This window comes from Amblyraja radiata, chromosome 19 (genome assembly GCF_010909765.2).
Source record: "Amblyraja radiata isolate CabotCenter1 chromosome 19, sAmbRad1.1.pri, whole genome shotgun sequence".
NCBI classification, from domain to species: Eukaryota; Metazoa; Chordata; class Chondrichthyes; order Rajiformes; family Rajidae; genus Amblyraja; species Amblyraja radiata.
In genome coordinates this window covers 17974237-17982605 of record NC_045974.1, presented here as the reverse complement: position 1 = coordinate 17982605, position 8369 = coordinate 17974237, and positions in this window count along the sequence as shown.

The following is an 8369-nucleotide window of genomic DNA, read 5'->3' as shown; positions in this document are numbered from 1 at the left end:
GATAGCCTCTCCTTACACACCCACCGCAGTTAACCCCCCCATTATGTCCCACATTGCCCCTCAGGGACATTCCCTCTGTAGCCCCAGGTTCACCACTATGGACCTCCAGCCTGCCAGTGCATTGCCGGGAAGGTGCCCACTCAGGCCATGCACCAGCACCGGCCAGAGTGAGGGGCGAGGCCACGCAGGGTCCTGTGCTGCTGCAGAGTGACCTTGCCTCCGCAAGGGGGTGACGCTCAGTCAACAGGCAACAAGTTCTCCAGAGTGGAGACTGCCTTGTGACACACAAGGAACTGCAGATGCTGGATTCCTGGGCTCCTGAACCATGGACCATCTCACAGATGCTTCCTGACCTGCTGAGTTCTTCCACCAATTTATTTTTTTGCTTGAGGCCCTTTAAAAGTTGTGTAACTCAATACACTGTTTTTGCCTGACTCAGCATGTAATTCACAATTTAAATTGCTGTTTTAACCATCTTCCTAACATATTTTCCGGTTTGAAATTAATTTCCATCCAGTCTGCATCTCACAGTTGCATCATTGTCCACAAGCTGACTCTTGGTTTACTTCCCTGCATTAACCTACCCTAATCATTTCTGTCTGTATCTGATCCATATGTATCCATGGATATGCACTGAATGGAGGGATGTGGATCATGTGCAGGCTGTGGAGATTAACTTGCCATCATGTATGGTATGGATATTGTGGACCCAAAGGCCTGTGTCTGTGCTATGTCGTAAAGCCTCTGCCCCACTCAAACCAGTGCTGATTGTTTCTCTATGAGCAGTAGGTGTCTAGACACGACACATCCTAACCTTTGTTAATTCATTGGTCAGTAAATGGAATAGGCTTGGAAGATGTGTCCATTCATAAGGTTTCTCCGATGCAGTGCCCTTATTAATATTTGGGACAAAGACCCATCATTTATTTATTTGCCTCTGTACTCCACAATTTGAGATTTGTAATACAAAAAAAAAATCACATGTGGTTAAAGTGCACATCGTCAGATTTTAATAAAGCCCATTTTAATACATTTTTGTTTCACCATGTTTATACATAGTCCCCCTATTTCAGGTCACCATAATGTTTGGGACACAGCAATGTCATGTAAATGAAAGTAGTCTTGTTTAGTATTTTGTTGCATATCCTTTGCATGCATTGACTGCTTGAAGTCTGCGATTCATGGACATCACCAGTTGCTGGGTGTGTTCTCTGGTGATGCTCTGCCAGGCCTGTATTGCAGCCATCTTTAGCTTATGCTTGTTTTGGAGGCTAGTCCCCTCAGTTTTCTCTTCAGCATATAAAAGGCATGCTCAATTGGGTTCAGATCGGGTGATTGACTTGGCCACTCAAGAATTGACCATTTTTGAGCTTTGAAAAACTTTTTTGTTGCTTTAGCAGTATGCTTGGGATCATTGTCTTGCTGTAGAATGAACCGCCGGCCAATGAGTTTTGAGGCATTTGTTTGAACTTGAGCAGATAGGATGCGTCTATACACTTCAGAATTCATTATGCTGCTACCATCAACAGTTGTATCATCAATGAAGATAAGTGAGCCAGTACCTTCAGCAGCCATACATGCCAGGCTGTAACACCCCCACCACTGTGTTTCACAGATGAGGTGGTAGGCTTTTGATCTTGTGCAGTTCCTTCTCTCCTCCATACCTTGCACTTTCCATCACTTTGATATAAATTAATCTTGGTCTCATCTGTCCACAAGTCCTTTTTCCAGAACTGTGGTTGCTCTTTTAAGTTCTTGGCAAATTGTAACCCAGCCATTCTATTTTTGCGACTAACCAGTGCTTTGCATCTTGCAGTGTAGCCTCTGTATTTCTGTTCATGAAGTCTTCTGCGGATAGTGGTCATTGACAAATCCACACCTGACTCCTGAAGAGTGTTTCTGATCTGTCAGACAGGTGTTTGGGGATTTTACTTTATTATAGAGAGAATTATTCCATCATCATCTGTGGAGGTCTTCCTTGGCCTGCCAGTCCCTTTGCGATTAGTGAGCTCACCAGTGCTCTCTTTCTTCTTAATGATGTTCCAAACAGTTGATTTTGGTAAGCCTAAGGTTAGGCTGATGTCTCCAACAGTTTTATTCTTGTTTCTCAGTCTCATAATGGCTACTTTGACTTTCATTGGCACAACTTTGGTCCTCATGCTGATAAACAGCAATACAAGTTTCCAAAGGTGATGGAAAGTCTGGAGGAAGGATTAGGTGCTGAGAGCTCTCTTATACCTGTATTAAGGAGGCAACCTGTTTACATACCTGAGCAATTACAAACACCTGTGAAGCCATGTGTCCCAAACATTATGGTGCCCTGAAATGGGGGGGACTATATAAACACAGCTGTAATTTCTACACGGTGAAACCAAAATGTATAAAAATGGCCTTTAATAAAATCTGACAACGTGCACTTTAACCACATGTGATTTTTTTCTATTACAAATCTCAAATTGTGGAGTACAGAGGCAAATAAGTAAATGATGGGTCTTTGTCCCAAACATTATTAGATTAGATTAGATTAGATTCGTTTATTGTCATTCAGACCTTTCGGTCTGAACGAAATGTTGTTTCCCTGCAGTCATACATATAATTAAAAAGTGACAAAAACACACAATCAACACAAATTTAACATCCACCACAGTGAGCTCACCAAACACCTCCTCACTGTGGTGGAAGGCAAAATCTTAAAGTCTCTGTCTCTTCCCTTTGTTCTCCCTCTGCGCCGAGGCGACGGTTCAAACTCCGCGGGTGGTCGCTGCCGCCGCCACAGCTCCGAGATCAGGTCTCCACTGCCGCCGCCACGGTTCCGGGGCCGAGTCGGGTCTCCGCTGCTGCTGCCGCCGCTACGGCACCGATGCCGCAAGCTCCGCCATTAGGCCTCGGTGCAGACGGAGACGGGGAATACAACAAAAAAACAAAGTCGCATCCCCAGAAGGAAGACCAAAGCATGTTTCTCCCACCCCACCCACACACATACACAACTTAATAAAACAAAATTAACTAAAACATGACAAGAAACAAAAAGAAAGAAAAAAAACAGACGGACTGCAGGTGGGCCGCGCTTAAGCCAGCGCCGCCATCTTATGGTGGGCACTGTAGCTCATCTTTGCACAGATTTCCTCTTCCCAGTCTCAATGACATTGAAAAGCAACCACATCACAATCCAAGCACAGTGCTACAGGGGCAGACTCACTGAGGTGATGATTACAACAGTTATTTATTGAAGAGCATTAATGAAAATGCAGCACACACCATTGATAGATCCAGTGATGGTAATTGTAAAATAAACTGACAATGTTGCACATGTTCATGGCATCGGAGTTTAAATTAACAAGTGTTTCTGCAGTAAATGAAAATCAAGCCAACCTGCAGATACAGTAACACAGTGTGGAAAGAGGCCTTTCGGCCCAACTCACCCACACCGGCCAACAATGCCCCATCTACCCTAGCCCCACTTACCTGTGCTTGGTCCATAACCCTCCAAACCTGCCCTATCCATGTACCTGTCCGTTTCTTAAACGATGGGATAGTCCCAGCCTCGACTACCTCCCCTGGCAGCGGGCAGCCTGGAATGTGAACAGAATGGGAAGAGAAATTGCTGCAAGCACTCCACAGGTCAGTGTATCTGCACACACACTTGTTGTCACAGGGGTACGTCCAGTTTCCAAATTCATGATGCAGCTCAGCAAAGTGTAGCTTGTGATAACCGATCACCAAGCAAGCACACGGTCCCCACAACATGAAGTGATGCTGCCGGTATGGACCATCCCCAGGCATCGGCTGACCCTGACTTGGGCTGAAACTTGTCTTTGATTTGAGTTTTCACAGACATGATCAGGCTGAACCTTGTCTTATTTCAGTTCTGGACATGGGTAAGGAACAGGATCAGGGTCATAGATCCATACAGGATCAGGGTCATAGGATCATACAGCATTGTTAGCACAGCATCAAGCTCTTCGATGCCGACCAAGATGCCAATCTACACTAGTTCCATTTATCTGTCTCTGACCCATATTCCTCTAAACCTTTCCTTTCAATACAATACAATACCTTTTATTTGTCATTTGAACCTCACATGAGGTTCAAACAAAATTTGGTTTCTGCAGCCATACAAGAAAAGAACCAAGACACACACCAACACAATTTACACAAACATCCATCACAGTGAGTCTCCTCCTCACTGTGATGGAAGGCAAAGTCTTGTCTCTCCCCTGCTCTCCATTCCTCTCCCGAAGTCGAGGTCAAAGCCCCCGGCGGGCGCTAGCAAGTCCGCGGCCACTCAAAGCCACGCCGGGCGATGTAAGGCCCTGCCCCGGGTCTTGGTGTTGGAGCCCCCAGCGGGCGCTAGCAAGTCCGCGGCAAATTAAAGCCGCGCCGGGCGTTGTAAGGCCCCGCTCCAGGTCACTCTCAATCCCGCAATTCGGGCAGGAGAAGTCGCCGTTGCCGGTGCCCCGCGAAGCAGTCTCCCACCGGGGACCCACGAGCTCCCGGTGTCACCATCCACCGGAGTCGGGTCGCAGCAGCTCTCCACACTCCGAAGCTGGCCTCCAAGCTCCGAAGCTCCGAACCTTTCAATCTACCTGTCAAATATATTTTAAATGTTATTACTGTATCTGCCTTAACCAATTCCTCTGGCTGCCCGTTCCTTATTTGTCTGCATATAACCCATTTACCTCCATTCCCTGTTTATCCATTTGCCTGTACAAACGCTTCATTCACCCTTATCGTATCTGCCTCCTCCACCACCACCACGTGGAAGTGCATTCCAAGTATCCACCAACTTCTGTAAAAGAAAACACTTGCCCCGCACATATCCTTTAAAAGTTACCTCTCATCTTAAAGCTTTGCCCTCTCGTATTTGATTTTCCCAACATGAGAAAAATATTCTGTGCCCACCCTATCTATGCCTCTCATAATGCTATATACTTCTACCAGATCTCCCCTCAACCTCTGGGTGTTCCAGGGAAATCAATCCAAGTCTGGAAGTCCACAACAAAAGCTTTACACTGCACCTCTGTACACGTGACAATAAACTAAAGTAAACTAAAGAAGTCAACAATTTCTCTGGAACGTCAGAGGTGGAGGGGAGGGGAGGGGAGAGAATTAGATAAAATAATGAGAGGCATAGACAAGGTAGACATTCTGTACCTTTTCCCCCAGGGTGGAAATGTCTTAACACTAGAGGGCATAGCTATAGGGTGAGAAGGGAAAACTTTAATGGAGATGTGCGGGCGTTTTTCTTTTAAAAACAGAGTGGTCATAAGGTCACAAGTGATAGGAGCAGAATTAGGCCATTCGGCCCATCAAGTCTACTCCGCCATTCAACCATGGCTGATCTATCTCTCCCTCCTAACCCCATTCTCCCGCCTTCTCCCAATAACCTCGGACACCAGTATTAATCTCTGCCTTAAAAATATCCACTGACTTGGCCTCTACAGCATTTTGTGGCAATGAATTCCACAGATTCACCACCCTCTGACTAAAGAAGGCAATTCCTCCTCATCTCCTTCCTAAAGGAACGTCTTTTAATTCTGAGAGGCCTGAATCCCATTGGCAGGGGTGGTGGTGGAGGCAGATACGATAGTGGTGTCTAGAAGGCTTTTAAATAGGCACATGACATAGAAGTGCAAAGAATAGAAAGATATGGATGTGCAAGCAGATGAGATCAGTTGAACTTGCCATCACATTCAACATAAACATGGGCCGAAGGGACATTCCTCTGCTGTACTGTTCTATGTTCTAGGTTCTGTCCAATCTTTCCTTATAACTAATACTCTCTAATTACTCTGGTAAACCTCCTCTGCACCCTTTCCAAACACTCCACATCCTTCCTGTATTTGGACGATCAGAAATGCGACCTAACCAAAGTCCGATATAGCTGCATCATGACTTCCTGTATCTTATACTGAAAGCTTGACCAAGCATGTCACATGCCTTCTTTACCACTCTATCCACACGATGCCACTTTCAGGGAGTTATGGACTTAGAAACATAGAAACATAGAAATTAGGTGCAGGAGTAGGCCATTCGGCCCTTCGAGCCTGCACCGCCATTCAATATGATCATGGCTGATCATCCAACTCAGTATCCCGTACCTGCCTTCTCTCCATACCCTCTGATCCCTTTAGCCACAAGGGCCACATCTAACTCCCTCTTAAATATAGCCAATGAACTGGCCTCAACTATCCTCTGTGGCAGAGAGTTCCAGAGATTCACCACTCTCTGTGTGAAAAAGGTTTTTCTCATCTCGGTTTTAAAGGATTTCCCCCTTATGCTTAAGCTGTGACCCCTTGTCCTGGACTTCCCCAACATCGGGAACAATCTTCCTGCATCTAGCCTGTCCAACCCCTTAAGAATTTTGTAAGTTTCTATAAGATCCCCTCTCAATCTCCTAAATTCTAGAGAGTATAAACCAAGTCTATCCAGTCTTTCTTCATAAGACAGTCCTGACATCCCAGGAATCAGTCTGGTGAACCTTCTCTGCACTCCCTCTATGGCAATAATGTCCTTCCTCAGATTTGGAGACCAAAACTGTACGCAATACTCCAGGTGTGGTCTCACCAAGACCCTGTACAACTGCAGTAGAACCTCCCTGCTCCTATACTCAAATCCTTTTGCTATGAAAGCTAACATACCATTCGCTTTCTTCACTGCCTGCTGCACCGGCATGCCTATTTTCAATGACTGGTGTACCATGACACCCAGGTCTCGCTGCATCTCCCCTTTTCCTAATCGGCCACCATTTAGATAATAGTCTGCTTTCCTGTTTTTGCCACCAAAATGGATAACCTCACATTTATCCACATAAATCCCACTGTACATCAATGCTGTACATTAAAGGTCGTGCATTAATTGTTTATTTTCCCCTTGCATTCGACCTACCAAAGTGCAACACCCACACTTGCTTGGATTAATCTCCATCAGCTTTTCGGTACCTGATTTATATTCTGCTCTATGCTTTGACAGCCTTCCTTATTCCATGACCCCTAACCAACCCATCTACGTTAATGTCCAGGTCATTATATCATAAACAGTCAAGGTCTGAGCATGCGGAACGCCACTGGACGCTTCTAGCTGAATATTGTTCTTCTACCACAACCCTCTGTCTTATATCAATAAGCCATTTATGAATCCATAGTTAATCTCATGCATCTTAATATTCTGGAACAGCCTACCATGCAGACTTTCTCAAATGCCTCAGTAAAATCCCTGTAGACAACAGCCAGCACCCTACCTTCATTGATCACCTTTGTCACCTCGTCAGAAAACTCAAACAAATGAGTAAGCCACGAGCTGCTGCATACAAAGCCATGCTGACTATCCCTAATTAACCAACTTACTTCCAATGGGAGTAAATCGTATCCCAAAGAATTCTCCAATAGCTTCCCTATCACTGATGAAAGGCTCATAGGCTTATAATTCCCTGGATTGTCCCTATCTCCCTTCTCAAACAAAGGAACAAGATTGGTTATTCTCCCGTCCTCCGGGACCTTGCCTGTGGCTAGAGAAGGTGCAAAGGTCCTCGTCAAGGCTCCTTCAATCTCCTTAGTGAATACAGATGCAAAGTACTCCTTTAGTACCTTCCCTTGACTCCAAGCACAAATACCCTTCAGCGGTCCAACCTTCTCCCTGATTAAACTTTCTTCATGCATCAGCCCAGGACTCTGCTTTCCTTGCACAGAATACAATGTGAGTGCATCAATGGTTGAATGTGAAGAAGCTGTATGCAGTACTCCAGATACCAATCTAACCAGCAGCCTGTAAAGTTGCTTCAAAACCTCCCTCTTATGAGCACAATCCGCTTGCAGTAAAAACTACCATTCCTTTGACCTTCCCACATACTTGAGGAAGCCACAGGCAATCTGCTTGTGCTTCCAGCTCACTTCACATTATTTTTCACATATTTTTACGTTTTTGTTCTTCATTCCAAAGTGAATAACTACATTTTCACATGTAATATGCCAACTTCCTGCCCACTCACTTGAAACTCGGCAGCCATGCACTCAGTGTTGCCATTTAATTTAAGAGAGTCGAGTGAAAAGTGATTAATTGTCACCGCTGTGGGGCCAGAACAATGAAATGTTTGCTTGGTGTAACTTTACAGGTAATGCAATAACACAACAAGTAAATATACAATAAACAATAATACAATAAATTACCAGTTATACTAGGTAACTAGATAATAGTAGTGCAAGTCAAAGGACGTAGTGCAACCTATACAAAGTGCGTAGTAGTTGGGTACTGAGGCAGGCTTGTGATTTGGGTCCGTCAGTGTGGTTCAACACCCTGATAAATGATAATCATTAACATGAATTGCAAAGAGTTGAACCCCAACAATGAACACAGTGGCACCACATCACACA